At 43.3% G+C, this 15109-nt stretch overlaps 1 protein-coding gene across 4 annotated transcripts in view; it reads right to left on the bottom strand.

Moving 5' to 3' along the window:
- Window positions 1–15109, bottom strand: part of ppfia4 (PTPRF interacting protein alpha 4) — a 57375-nt gene that overhangs the window by 40401 nt on the left and 1865 nt on the right. The gene's annotated exons all lie outside the window — the stretch shown is intronic.

Raw genomic sequence — 15109 nt, 5'->3', positions numbered from 1 at the left:
TGCCCTCAGGGTGAGAGGGAACACTGGAGGGATGGACATATATTCCGTTGGGTCAGCATTAAACAAGCGCCAACTGCTTCTGTGATGTATTCCCACCGGGGTGTTGCGTGGAGTCTGTATGTTTGTGTGTGTGCCTCTGTGTGTCAGTGTGTTTATGTGTGAACCTTTGGGCGTGTATGTGTGATAATGGTGTGTATACCAGAGGGATGAAATGTCACTTGTATCAGGCAGAGAAGGAGAGGTAATTTTTGCCCAAATGACAGGAATAAAAATAACCTGATGAGGATGACTAGGATGGAACACTGTAGATGTGCTGACCTAGCACACACACACACACACACACACACACACACACACACACACACACACACACACACACACACACACACACACACACACATTGAGATGATGCTGCAGCAATAATAAATGCCAATTATTTGACATTGGAAGCAATGACATCAGCTTTTAAAAGAGGATTTCATTGGGTTTTATCCAATCTTTCGATATGCTTAGTTATTTTCATGAATGAAAAAATAGGGATAAACCCTGGCCTGCAGCGCAGTGGAGGAATTCCCCAGGGTGTGTCAGATCAAATGCTCTAAATCAGCCAGATTGGAAGGATTTAAGCAGCTGTTTATGGAGGTTTGCCAATCACGAGCGAGCGCAGTCCTGCTGCATTAACTCTTAGCCTGAAAGTGGCTGTAAAGATGGATGATGTGTTAAAAGAGCAGGAGTATTAAACTTAACTGATGGATCAAGATAGTGCCGTGCCACCATTAAATATATGCTTGATCATAAAAGCGTAAAAGGGATATAAAAAGTTTCCAATACATATCGTATCATTGTTATAACTTTCTCACTGTATCCTTGCTCCTCAATATGTTGAGTTCTTCATGAGCAGAGGTATCTTAATGTAATTTGGCAACCATGGAAACACTATAGAGCCGAAGAACAACAGATGATAATATTTTTCAAAAGAAAGAGACAAGGAAAGAGCTGTGTCCTAATTCAGGGGCCTTCGTGGGCAACAGAGACTCTAAAGACCAAACCCAAATGAGATGGTCTGGTCTTCGGAGGATTTCCATGATTTTGGTCACCAGCTTGTCCTGCCCTTACTGCTATTGCCCAGCATTGGCGCTATTGGACATGACGAGAAAGTTTTACAATGCCCTTGTTTTTTTTATCGTGTACTGATAGCTGTTTCGTTGAGTTGAAGCCTGACGAGCATCAGACGTTTTGGTCTCATTGGTCACCCTCTCTATTTGAAATACTGTACATGCAAGGGCAATGAATCCTGGGATAGGTTTGCCCGGGACGGATCCACACATGTTGGAGCCTTCGCTGCTCGGGATGAAAGGACACATTTTTTGGACGCATTTGAAGGAGCCCACGAAATTGAACAGTCTAGTTGCGTCGCTTTGACGCAATCAGTCAGGATGTAGACCCTGAATTGAGACACAGCTATAAGAAGTGTGTGTGTGTGTGTGTGTGTGTGTGTGTGTGTGTGTGTGTGTGTGTGTGTGTGTGTGTGTGTGTGTGTGTGTGTGTGTGTGTGTGTGTGTGTGTGTGTCTGGTGTCTGTGAAACAATGTTATATCGCACCCACCGCCCAAGCGGCCCACAGCCAATCTAGAGCAATTACAGCACAGATCTATGGGTGCCTGACGATGAGATAAAAAGAGAAGAGAGGAGAAGAGAAGAGAAGAGAAGAGAAGAGAAGAGAAGAGAAGAGAAGAGAAGAGAAGAGAAGAGAAGAGAAGAGAAGAGAAGAGAAGAGAAGAGAAGGAGGCCTCCATTCATTTGCTGACACAGGATGCTGACATGCCAGCACTGGCGGAGGGACGAGAGGAAACATGGGATCAAATAGGAGGAGGCAAAAATGAACAGATCCCAATGACAAAAGGATGTGACTGAAACTTGAGAGGCAAAGGATGGAGAAGAATGCTGGAGGATGGCAGCGGAAGTGGGGGGATGGGTGACACTGTCTGATGCAAGCTGCAATGCTTCATATGACCTTAATGTAACTCAGCTACGGGCACTTCCTCGCTGTCCTTGTCTTTTTCTCCGTCTCTCATTCACAACTGTGAATACCTCGTTGTCACACTGAACATCTCATTTTCAAGAGCTTAAATAATGGTGAGGAAATTTTAAACAGCTTTTCATGGGGCTTTTAGTCACCTTCAATGAACTTGTGCAGAAGGGACGTGCACACGCCCACTCCTCCTCCTCCTCCTACACATAATTTATTTAAACATTGATTTCATTTTCATATTGCGACTGTTGTGTATTAAGAGTCTCTCAATCAAAACAATAACCAAAGACCTAGTTTGATGATGTTGTGAAGCAGCATGGGATCATGGGAGTTGTTGTCTTCACCACCATTGCAAAAGATAATCTACCTGACGCGAATGCAAATCATCTTCATGGATGAGGTAATGTCTTAAAGTTGTATTCACGTTAAAGGGCAAACGGCAATGAATAATCCTGATCCATTATGAGTGAATAATACAAACAGCGGAAGGAAAGAACAGCTCACTGGCTAGCAGTGTGTTTTTCCTTTGCCATCCCTTGTTTGCCCCAGACGTTATAGCAGAGATCTACAAATCCATGGTAAAGCAGATATGATTGGGTTAAAAGGCGACCAAAATAAAATGTCCCATTTCCATGAACGGGAATTTGTCTGGCTTTGAACATTTGAGTTTGCATGCTCCTCCCGTGTCTGTGTGGATTTTCTTTTCCTCCTATAGACCCTGCAGACTGATCAATTGAGGTTACATTAATCCAGACATAAATTGGCTGTAGGTGTGAGTGTAAATGGTTGTTTGTCTCTAGCCCTGTGATGAGCTGGCAACCTGTCAGGGGTGTACCCCTCCTCTCACCCAACATAACCTGTAGATTCAGCTTCCCTGCCTTACAGGACAAGCCGTATAGATAATAGATGGATTTGCAACGGGCCTTTTCCAAATGCACTCTGCTGTTAGTGTGTTTACAATGCTTTCATGCAGTTTAAACAAAGCTGTTAAACCGCAAGGTGTTCAAAGACATCAATTACAAGAGCCATCTTATGTCTTTCCCTTTGAGTCTGTGTTTTTTGTAGGCTAGTTTAAGTGTGATTGTTTGTGTCTGTGCCAGACTGAGCGAGAATTAGCGTGAGCGAACGAGAGGGCTGGAGCGTGGAGCTGAGGACTAGAAGAGACGGTGCAGGGCAGCGGAGGAGAGAGAGGGCAAAGCATCTAAGTGTGAATGATCTTCTTCTTGCACTGGGGCAGGCCACATCACAGCACCCATTATTCTAATGGGGCACCACGATGCTTACTGACCTTCATCATTGACAGACAGAGCCGGCTGTGGTCATGATAGTGTGTGTGTATGTGTGTGCGCATGAGCTGTTTGTACAATTATAATATGTGGGAGCAGTTCAGGCTATTAGCGTTGTAATTAGATGTACTACATGGAGTGCACAATGCATTCACAAAGAAAATGTTTTCTTGGTACCAATTAGACAATAGAATATTGCATTGCAACACGAAGAAGTGTGGATGCACATACACACACACACACACACACACACACACACACACACACACACACACAAACACACGCACACACATGCACATATGAGCATACAATCATAAAACATAATGTTCTCAGGCTACTAGGGAGATATAACAACTCACTGGGCTTGCTAGTTCAATGAGCTGATTTAGGTCAATTCAGTGCACATATGCAATCGCTAAAGGACATACACTTCTACTTGATATGAATATGAAACTACATTAATAAAACAACATTTTCAGATTTACCCAGCTCTGTTTCATCAAGTTAATACAAAGACAATTAAATCTAATAGCTGCATCTTCAATTTTAGTTTTTCGTAAAGAATATGGACAGACTTTGTGCCCCAGTATGACATCCGAGCAGCTGTGCTCCCACCTCAAGCAGTGAGAGCAAAGCTGTAAGTACAGTGAGCTCACCGAGAGATATGAAGCATTATCTGACAGAACGATAGCTAACTAATAGAGCTCTCAGCACACACGCATAAAGTCATCACCACTGATAAGACAGAGAGCGAGGGAGCATGAGAGATAGAGGGACTGAGAAAGAGGAAAAAAAGAAAAGAAAGAGACTGAGACTATGAAGAGAGAGAACAGATTAGTGCGTTGGGAATGTTTGAACACTGGATCTTGACCAGTGTTCATTTCAACACTGATTTTATAGAACAGGTTCTTGAACTTTACTGAAATCAAGGAGACACAAAAACTAATTGAACAAAAAAAACAGGAGAGCAACTTCTCCACAAATCTTTAAGTAACAAGGATAGAGTGTGTGTGTGTGTGTGTGTGTGTGTGTGTGTGTGTGCGTGCGTGCGTGCGTGCGTGTGTGTGTGTGTGTGTGTGTGTGTGTGTGCGCACGCTCAGTTTGGGTGTCTGCACCATCCCACGTTTCTGTGAATGGAGCTGAAAGTAATTGAATTGAACAGACTGCATCTGAGAACTGAGGGATGTTGTAGGTGGTGCTGAATAAACGGATCTCGATTTAATACAAGAGACGAACCTAAAAGCTTTCTGCAGATATATACATGCACCAAATATATCTTATTAGTTTCTCCAGTATATAGTTTGTGAACTCATGCTGTTTAAATCATCTTTTAGTCATGGTAGTGTGAAGTCAGCATATACCATCATGTATTTAGACTCAGAACACAGTGCGTCTGGCCAGCCATGATAGTGCTCTGAGCCGGCTCATGCACACTTGCACATGCACCTTTTTCCTGTGAGAAACATCCAGCACCATACCGTTATGGGTGTATGCACATGTGCATGTGTGGCTGTGCGTGTGTGATGTATTTTCCCAGTTTGACACTTAACAGTGTACCGGGAAGTGCTGACTAGGTGTGGGCAATTCATCACTTGAACCGTTTTCTTATATAAGATTTCAGTAGCAAGAGCATCTGCTCACCAAGAGGATTGAATAATATAGGAGGGAACAGTGTAATCCATGTTTTACAACCTGAGCCTTACTTTAAAAGTCCAACATTTTCCCATCAGATGCAACAACATATTTAGACAGATATCCACTCCTTATCTCTGCTTTTAAAGCACAGGTGATTTGACAGAATAAGACGAGAACTGCAGGATCTCGAACACCCCCAGGAAATCTCCATAAGAAGGGGCAGAGGAGGCATCCGAACAAGATGCTTCAACCACTTCACCTGGCTCTCCTCCAAGCTTCCTCCTGATGTCCGAGCTCCTCACCCAAAGGCCAAAGCCAGCCACCCAACTGAGGCTGCCAACCAATTTATTAAATTGGTTGGCAGTGAGTGAGAACTGTAGGAATCAGAAATTAAAACGATTGTGCAGCATTTTTAACACCAAAATAAATCACATTAAGACAAAATTGGCCAGTGGTGAATACGTTCTCAGGAGTGTGTCACAAAGTGTTAGCTCGCAGCAAGCTAGGTAGTTTGTCGCTGAGGAAACGCACTACACTGCAGGAGCACAGGTCAATTCACAGACACTGCAAACAACTCAAACACCAAAACAGGAGCACATGGAGGGCATAACCCATTTGATGTGAGTGAGTGTGTGTAGCACGTGTTTGTCAAAGGGTGATAGGTCGGGTCACGAGACATATGTTATCGGATCTGAGCGGGTCGGCATTTCACAAGGAGATAATAGCGGGGTAACATGTTGAGTCCGGTAGGGAGCTTTGCGGATTCAGCCAAGTGCAGGTTTTGCAAAAATGGGCCCATGCATGACTCAAGGCCAAAAGCAATCTCAAGGCCTATTTTAAGACTGATGGAAAAAAAACAATTATAACAAAAATTTTCTTTTTAAAAGTATCCTTCACATATTTATGATTCCCATCCCGAGCCCGATAAAACACAAATGATTAAAGAAATACAAATAAAAACACATAAGGGTGTGATAAGTTCCACAGCCTATACACATAGAGAAATACATGTTCCACTGGAGCCATTAGCTACAGTATATACAGCAATATTTGTCCTACCACTGTGTCCTTCTCGCAAATCCTACATTTCACTTGCACCGCCACGCTCTCTCAGATCTGTGTAAGTGTGTGTTTGTGTGTGGGTGTGTGTGGGTGTGCATGCGAGTGTGTTATTGACAGACAGCAGCGGGAGAGGGGGCTATGTTGTGAGACACTGACAAGCTGTATTTCATGGAGCAGATGAAGCATTTTGAAGTCCTTTAAATCCCTTTAAGGGTCCAGCTGGGGACTTAGCTTCTGATGCCGCCGCCTGTGCTGCTGCCGCTTAAGTCTCTCGCTGAGAAAAACTGGGGTCTAGAAGATGTCGCCCCGACTACTGTGCATGTGTGTTTGTGAGGGTGTGATTCTTTGAGAGAGGGACTCTCTGCGTGTATTGTCTTGTTTTCTCTCTGGTGTCTATGCACACGTGGGTGTATATCCTTAAAACTTGCAAGTTTGGGTTTCAAGACCCATCCATCTATCCATCCATCATCTATAATGCTTATCCAATAAGGGTCACGGGGGCGCTGGAGCCAATTCCAGTTGACATTGGGCGACACAGACACTGGGAGAGCATGCAAACTCCTCTTCTGCCACCCCTCATCTCTTCTCTTACACATTTATAGCCCCTCCTTGCCCACCAATGTCTCATCTTCTATTCTGGGGGAGTTTCACGAGGGGAAAGCGAACTGACAGAGTTCCAATAGTGTAGTTGTTAGACATGGCAGGGCCAAGGGCTAAACTGCTGGCTGGAAAACTTAATCTCACGTCCCCCTGTTTCTATTCCTCCTCCTCCTCTTTCTCACTCTGTCCTTTCGTGCCTCCCTCCTTCATTATTCTCGCCCTCCCCTCTGGTGGAGCAAATGCAACTCCAGTCACTCTGCTCTTATAGGTTGAGGGGAGCACTCTCTCTCTCTCTCTTCCACACACACACACACACACACACACACACACACACACACACACACACACACACACACACACACACACACACACACACACACCGCACGCACACACAAACACACACACACACACACACACACATGCATTCTCCATTATGAGAGCATGTCCCTCACTGTTGGGGACAGTCAGGTCTGCTTTTTTTCTCCTTCCTTTCCTGACCTACTCTTTGCTAACATATACATATATACACACAAACATATTTGAAATAAAATATGTCTCTCTGTCCTTCTCTTACTTCCCTCGCTCTCCTCCTCTCCCAGCAGCCAGGGGGACAAATTGGCGCCCGGCTGAGCTAAATGTGCCTGGTGCTGAGAGCCAGATGGTACTGGCAGAGGGAAGGGGGGAGCCAAAGATGGATGCTACTGAGAGACAGAGTGCTGAAGCCGTGGTGTGGCAGGGCAGCGTGGGGGAGCTAGCTTTGCACACTGATAGTCTATTAGTGTTCAGGGGCCCGAAAGCTGTGCACATGGCCCTTGCCAGGGGCCAGTTTGACCTGATTAAAGCTTTTGGGTGTGCTTGAATCAAGACTGGTCGACACGAGGACGACATGAACGTGAAGCAGAAGAAGGGCTGTGGAGTGAACTGCTGCTGACAGATGATGTAAAGTTGTTACAGCAGGAGAGGAACAGAGGATGAGAGAGAGAGAGAGAGAGAGAGAGAGAGAGAGAGAGAGAGAGAGAGAGAGAGAGAGAAAGAGGTGATGTCAGACCTCTGCTGAGAGGTAGATATGCTGTTAATTAGACTCACTTCACTTATTCTGGGGTCAGTTACATTTGTCTCCTTCTCTACCACAAAATATTAGTTAAAGATCTGAGGTCAAATCCAATTTCTATAGAATGTGGGTCATATTTTTGTGGTTTATACACTAATTTTAAAGTATTTATTTGTTATTTATTACAACTAAGGCTTGGTGCACACTAGAGTATTTAGTGTATTTAAAGTTTATATTACTTAAAAAAAATGTGGGAAACCAATTGAATTTTAATATTCCAATCACACACACCAGCCGATTTGGTCTAAGACCTCACACTAAACGATTTCGATTTGTGCTGATTCAGGGTTAGGGTTCCCCCAGAAACCCACATAATTAAACATGACTTCACAGCTAAACACGCATGGAGGTGGACTGTCATCAGCCAATCTCAGAGCCCATCGGCTATCGCCTGATGACAAATTAGCCTCCGGGAGCAACGGCCAATATGTGGGGGCTTCTCCACACAAAACACAAAAAGTGATACTTTCTGAAGGGGTTTTTGGTCCAGATAACATTTTAGGTAACCTCTATTAACAGCTTTTATGCATATGAAGGCAGATAAATTAAAAAGCCGATCGCCAAGCTATTTCAGTCTTTGTGTTCCACCTCTCTTGCTCTCCACTCGGAGTGTTTACCTGTGGGCAACCAAAGCCTGCTCAAACGTGACTCGTCAAACTAAAATTAAAACATGAAGGCTTCCAGCCCCTAAATCTTGTCCCTCTCCTACGGTCTCTGCATATTCACATGCAGAAAGTGTTTATAGAGATTAGTCATCAGCTGGTTGCACTTGTGCGTTGTGATTTTGTGGAAGGAAAAATGAGGTCATGGCTGAGAAGACAGAGTCAGCATGACATACATTTGGCAGCATAAGCAGGAGGTGAGTTGGAAATAAAATGTTTTTGTCTCATATGAGGCTAGTGCAAGCTGCTGCTACATGCTAACATTATTGTGTTTCTTTATAGGTGTAGGGGAGAGAGAAACCTGTGATCATTAGAAATGCAGTTATCATTCTCTGACCTTCCACTGCCATGGGGATGCCCTTCTATGTTACAGTAATATTGCTGTGCTCTGGGCTTGTAGGAAGATTACTGTCAATTGTTTACACCACATCCAATTAGTGACGCTTCCCGGTCAGCTCGTTCTCATTGCATATTGCACGTTTCTGCTCAATATCCCCTCACTGTCCTATTTAGATTATAGGATTTCAAGTCAAGTCCAAAGTGCTGAAATAATTAAATTGGCTTTGCTTATGAGATGGATGAATTGTGGATGGATATGTTTAGTGGAAATCATTATGTTTAAGTTAAGGTCAGGGTGCCTCTTTGGTGTCTTTGGTGTCAAGGTGCCGACCACGATGCATCTCTTTACCCTTCTCTTTGCCCAGGTAGTTTCCTATCGGCTCCACATTCTGAAATAAAAACTTAAACTGCCCCAAAACATACTAATAAACGATAGGAGGTGCTTGAGAAAAAAGAAAATGTCAATGTCGTTAAGGTAAGGGTAAGATCATAAACATGACATCAATTTTTGGCTAAGTCCATAACATCGCCCCAGTCTCCTGCCCTCTCACCCTCTCTCTTCTCTCTCTTACAGGGTTTCTTGGTGACATTCAGCTGCTCACTTCATGCTCCACTTTCCTCAACATCAACCCAAATTCCTGTATTTGGTGCTTACGTAACAAATACCATAAGATTCAGGCCTCAGTAGCAGCAGACCAATGAGATGTGGAAATCTTCCTCCTGACTTTGCTCGCCCTCCTCAATATTCTCCTATCATGGTGCACAAAGCTGCCCCAGCCATCCATGCATAAGCAACACTGGCTGTGGGCATGCTCGCACATACAGACACACAGGCCGAGGACGACACGAAGACAGCGCATGACATTTAAGAACACACAGGCAGTGTGTATGTGTGTGTGTTATTTGTTTGTAGATGTGTGCATATGCGAGTAAGTGTGTTGGTGCCTTGGTGAATGTGTGTGTGTGTCATGATTTCCTCAGGCCACCTCTGAGCACTGCACAGGAGAACCTTGGAGCTCCTCTTCATTCCTCTGCTGAGTAAAGTACATTCACTTTGACACTCATTCCCTCTCACATGATACCTGCAGGCCTAACACACCTCTAGTACAGTTACTATAATGGCTGAGTACCAAGCCTGCAAGACCCCCTTCTGTTGGCCTTGGTAAGTATTGTGAACATCCCACTCTCTGTTAGCCCACACAGCCATTACTATAGGACGGGGTTATGAAGTCCATACTTATTCATTACAATACTGGTGTTGATTAAGTCCATAGGTCAGTTTATTTGACATTCATTGGGCTTGAATTAAGATTTTTTATTCCAGCTCCAAATCTTTTACATCTCTATCTTCATGAAGTAGATAAACTGTAGAGAAAATCCAGCCATCATCCATCATCCATCATCCATCATCCAGCCATCATCCATCCATCCATCCATTATCTATACCACAGGGAGGCTGAAGCCTATTCTAGCTGACATTGTGCAAGAGGCGAGGTACATATTAAGTTGTAAAAATATTAGGTCTTGGTATCATTTGAAAAGTTTTGGCACTAGTACCAATATGATATAGAATATAAAGCTGAGGGTCAGCATTTCTCTGACCACACCCAGCACCCTGTGCTACACTTATGCATCACTGCAGTAAGTTGAGAAGGTAAACCCCTGTATGTCAGCAAGAACAAGATGTAAGCTGGTGTACAGTTGCTCTGTATTGTTGCCGAAACACAAGCAGCCATTAAACCTGGACTTAAATTTAGCTTAAATAAAATACAGCGTAAAGCTAAGATAACTAAAGATGATTCTTGCCAGCTTTGTTACACTACTTGACAGTGCTATGTGTACTGGTATATGTTTCTGTTTGAGTAATTAACACTTGTCCATGTTGGTCAATGTTGGATTTACAATTATAAACCTCTTGTTTATTATTGCTTCACAACAACATAGTTACATTACCCCTCAACCCCAGTAACATATCTCACTATATATTATCATTTGTCCAATTCAACCAAATCTCAATTTGGACCAAATGAGAAGATAAATGGTGCCTGGCTGTTGTGTTGTGACACAGACATGAGATGGTTTGCTTTGCAGAGCATTGAACAGTGAGCCCTTTGCACCACCTGCTTCCCATACTGGACAGATTTTCTGTGGCCTAAGGTCGGCTGGAGGAGAAGGAGCAGAACATAACTATCAGAAGGGCCGCCGGGTTGGGACAACTGAGTTATTGATAAGTCTGATAGAAGAGAAGGAGTGTAAAGACAGACAGAGAACAAGAAATCTAGTGATAGAAAAAGAATGAACATCAAACAGGAAAGAAAGAAATAGAGAAACAAATGTGTTATTTGTGAAGTGCAAACACAGACCTGGAAATAGTAATGTCCGAGATAGGAAGGAGAGAGAGAGAGAGAGAGAAGAGAAGAGAAGAGAGAGGGAGAGGAGAGAGAGAGAGAGAGAGAGAGAGAGAGAGAGAGAGAGAGAGAGAGGCTCATACACATAAACACAGAGGCACGTGCTTTTTCATTTACTCAGTGCCTGAAGTTGTGTTAATGTGTCTGAACGAGGGTAATCAACAATCACAGCTATTAGAAGTTAAAGTGTACATGTGTGTGTGAGGTCAAATAAACAACACAAATACAAAAGGTTGTGTGCACGTAGTTGTGAAGCAGTGAGGACAGAGGGGTTAGAATTTAGAACAAGAGGCAGTTGTTGTTTTGAAAGGGCAGCGTTGTGTGTGTGTGTGTGTGTGTGTGTGTGTGTGTGTGTGTGTGTGTGTGTGTGTGTGTGTGTGTGTGTGTGTGTGTGTATCTGTGTATTTGAATGCCGACAAAAATAGTCAGTGTTGTGTCAGCCTGGAACAGGTGTCCAAACATCACAACACTCACTTACACGCCATCAAACTCACCATGAAACTCACATCACTCCACAAAGGCACAAACGTCTTGCAAAAAAGAATATATAAAACCCCCCCAAAAAGTTACAGGAAATGAAATCACAAATATTTTGTGCTTTGAATGGAAATTTCTGGAGCTATATAAACTGTTGGGTAACTTCTCTGCTTAATATGTGAATTTAGTGTGAATCCTTAATCAATAGGTGTTACCCTATAGCTTAACTTATGAAGATAAGCAGAAAACAGCTTCCCTGGCTCTGTCTAGAGTTCAGTACTTACAACTATCTCTACTATCTTACTAACTCACTAGCACCTCTAAAACTCAGTAAGCTTATTATTGCATTGCATCTTTTTCATTTAATCTGAACCTAACAGAAATGCAAACAGATGTTTGACAGAGCATCGATCCTGTCCTATATCTCTTGTAAGAAACTGCACATGTTTACTTCCCAAAACTATGATTCTGCATCTATGGGACGTATAAAACTATATCACCCCTTTAATAATAGTGAATATCCAACAGTGTACGATTCTAAATAATACAATAAAGTAGTAATATAAAATATATAGAGATGTTATAAATGGATCAGTTCCACCCATTTACTCAAACTTATTAGATCATTCCTGCAAACCAGTGACTGTAACTGGACGTGGAAAGCCATTCCCATCTTATCTAAAAGATAACCCCAACATCAAAATCATACATTTTAAATGAATACACAGAGGCTTTATTACACCACGTGGGAAGGATTTCAAGCCCTCTCTGAATTCATTACATTATAATTGGATACATACACTTGCATGTTCTGGTAATGCTCCAGTATTAATGTCCTGCAATTGTGTACTACAGAGACAATAATAATATCCAATCATCTATATGGTATTACCTGGTTTATGTTTAACGCTCTGCAGCTAAAATTAATAGGACAAAACCACACCATTACTTCCTGGGACATTGTATTAAAATAAATGTGTTGAGAGGAAGTATTTTGGTTTATAGCTTCATGAGTATGTTGCTAGCATCTGATTACACAAGCTTATCTTCTCTGGTGTACATTATTTTGAACCGTGTTAACGTTTTTTTTTTATTGACAAACATTTATATAGAGAGATTTAGTGAAGTGCTTGATTTAGACACACGGTGTTCACCCACTGTCTGCTCGCTGTCTGAGTTGCACAAATGTGCACAAATGCTTGTTTTCCAACACATTCTCTTTGACAGTGTCAGAACTGTTTTTCTCACACAGGAGGAACAGGCGTGTGTGTGTGCAAGCATGCGTATGTAGGTCTCTGTGTGTGTTTAAAACCTTATTTGTCTATGAGCAAGCCCATCTCTGAGGGCAGTATTAGACGCATTATGCACTGTAATGGGCTGACATGTTAATCTGAAACTCTATTCTCTGTTGCTAATGAACATATCCATCGCTCTCTTTGTGTGTGTGTTTCTTTGTGAGTGTTTGTGTGTGTGTTTGTATGTGCATACGTGTGTCTGTGTGTGTGTGTGTGTGGCAACATTGTACTATTTTATGATGCTACTGAGGCAAACACAGATTTGAACACTGATGCCAAGGTACAATCACCTTGGCATCAGTGTCATTGTGATGTTATGTATTTTTTACAATGACAACACCAAAGTGTATTGAATTTTGCTCACATAGCTTGTGCATGTGTGTCTTTGTGTGTGTGTGTGTGTGTGTGTGTGTGTGTGTGTGTGTGTGTGTGTGTGTGTGTGTGTGTGTGTGTGTGCATGTGTGTATGTATGTGAGACTATGATCTGACAGTTTTGGGTCAGACCAGTCCCATGGAGTCAGCAAACCTACAGAAGGCATTACAAAAACACAAAACACACACATGCACACACCTAATAGGTGAAGATGACAAATGTTTGGGCAAAGAGAAAGCGAGGAATTCTTGCATTTGGGCAAAGAGGGCCCTCCTGCTGTGCCAACACTCATACATCAGTATACACCTCAGGAGCAGAGAGAAATGAAAAAAGCCCACATCTCACATATAGCACACATATGTAGGCCCGACTGACTGGAGGGCATCACAGAGGAGGCAGCAGTAGCAAACAGGCAGCTGTAATACTTTATTGTAGTTAAGGGCATAAACACACCAGCCATGGTCAGGGGTGTAGCTGCGAATCAGACTAATTACCAGTGACACATATAGGATAGTGAGGTCAGCAGCATCACCAACTGCTCCAACACTGCCCTAATATATTCATCACACCCAAACTTGAGAGATCAGATAGGGTATGTACATTTTTTTCCACACTCCCCCTTCATCATTACAAGATGCACTCTTCAATTTCCAGTGATGAATCAGGTCCAGACTAATCTCACTCTTCAAGTGAGCGCAGCAAAACTGAGCAGAAGTCAATCCCAACGGAGATTTTCTAATTTCTCCGTCTTGCTTCACCCACTGTCCGTTGCATCATCTCTAGGCTCTGTGGCCGGTGTGTAAAATGACCACCGCTGTGTGTGGGTGTGTATGTGTGTGTGAACAGTTTTCAGACAGCAAGAGAGAGCAGGAGACAGCTTATGCACGCCAGTCATGATATCTGCATAATGTCCCCTGAGGTCTATGTCTGTATAACTAATACTTTTATTATTGCAAGAATAAAACATTACGCTGAACCAAGCAGGATTAGAAAAGAGGCATGACAGCCTCTTCCCACTCTCTGCTCCCAACACACAAACACAAACACAGACACACACAGACACACACACACACACACACACACACACACACACACACACACACACACACACACACACACACACACACACACACACACACACAGACGTGTGTGGAAGCAAGCAGCCCGGGGCCATGTACACTAGCAAGCAGCCATGTTTCTTTCACAAGAGGCTGCAGTGAGGCTGTCAGAGTCAGCATGGTTCTCGCTCACACACACAACACACACACAACACACACACACACACACACACACACACACCATACAGTGACATCATGCCACGAATTTAGACCGAGGGGTCAGAGGGTAACGTAGCTTTATGTGCTGAGGCTTCATTGTCGTCATGCTCGGTGACTGCATCAGCCCTTATTCAGCTACATCACACACACACACACACACACACACACACACACACAAACACAGTGTACAAACGTCTGACATCACAGCTCCTATTCCTTGCATTACCACTGACAGCAAGGCCACCACAAACAGAGGTGAGGTTGTTTCAATCCAGATAATGATAGGTGTGCTCTGCCCTCGTCTGTGGCACAGCTCTCAACATCTGGCCCAGACCTCTAGTCAGTCAACACTCTTCTTGTGAGTATATAAACCCTCCCTCCACATTTCCACCTACTACATTACCGTTCTACCTACTAGACATTTAGATCCTCCTGGCATGCTGCCACTTACAGCGAGCTTTTGAAGTGGTACACACCTGCACATCTTCACAGTTATTCTCGTGGTGATATCCTGGGGCATGCAGGAGTGTTAGAGGGGTTTCCCAGCAAAGAC

Source organism: Hippoglossus stenolepis, chromosome 3, assembly GCF_022539355.2.
Source record: "Hippoglossus stenolepis isolate QCI-W04-F060 chromosome 3, HSTE1.2, whole genome shotgun sequence".
Lineage (NCBI taxonomy): Eukaryota > Metazoa > Chordata > Actinopteri > Pleuronectiformes > Pleuronectidae > Hippoglossus > Hippoglossus stenolepis.
Note: the sequence above shows the minus strand (reverse complement) of the source record. Positions and strands in the feature narration are given on the sequence as shown.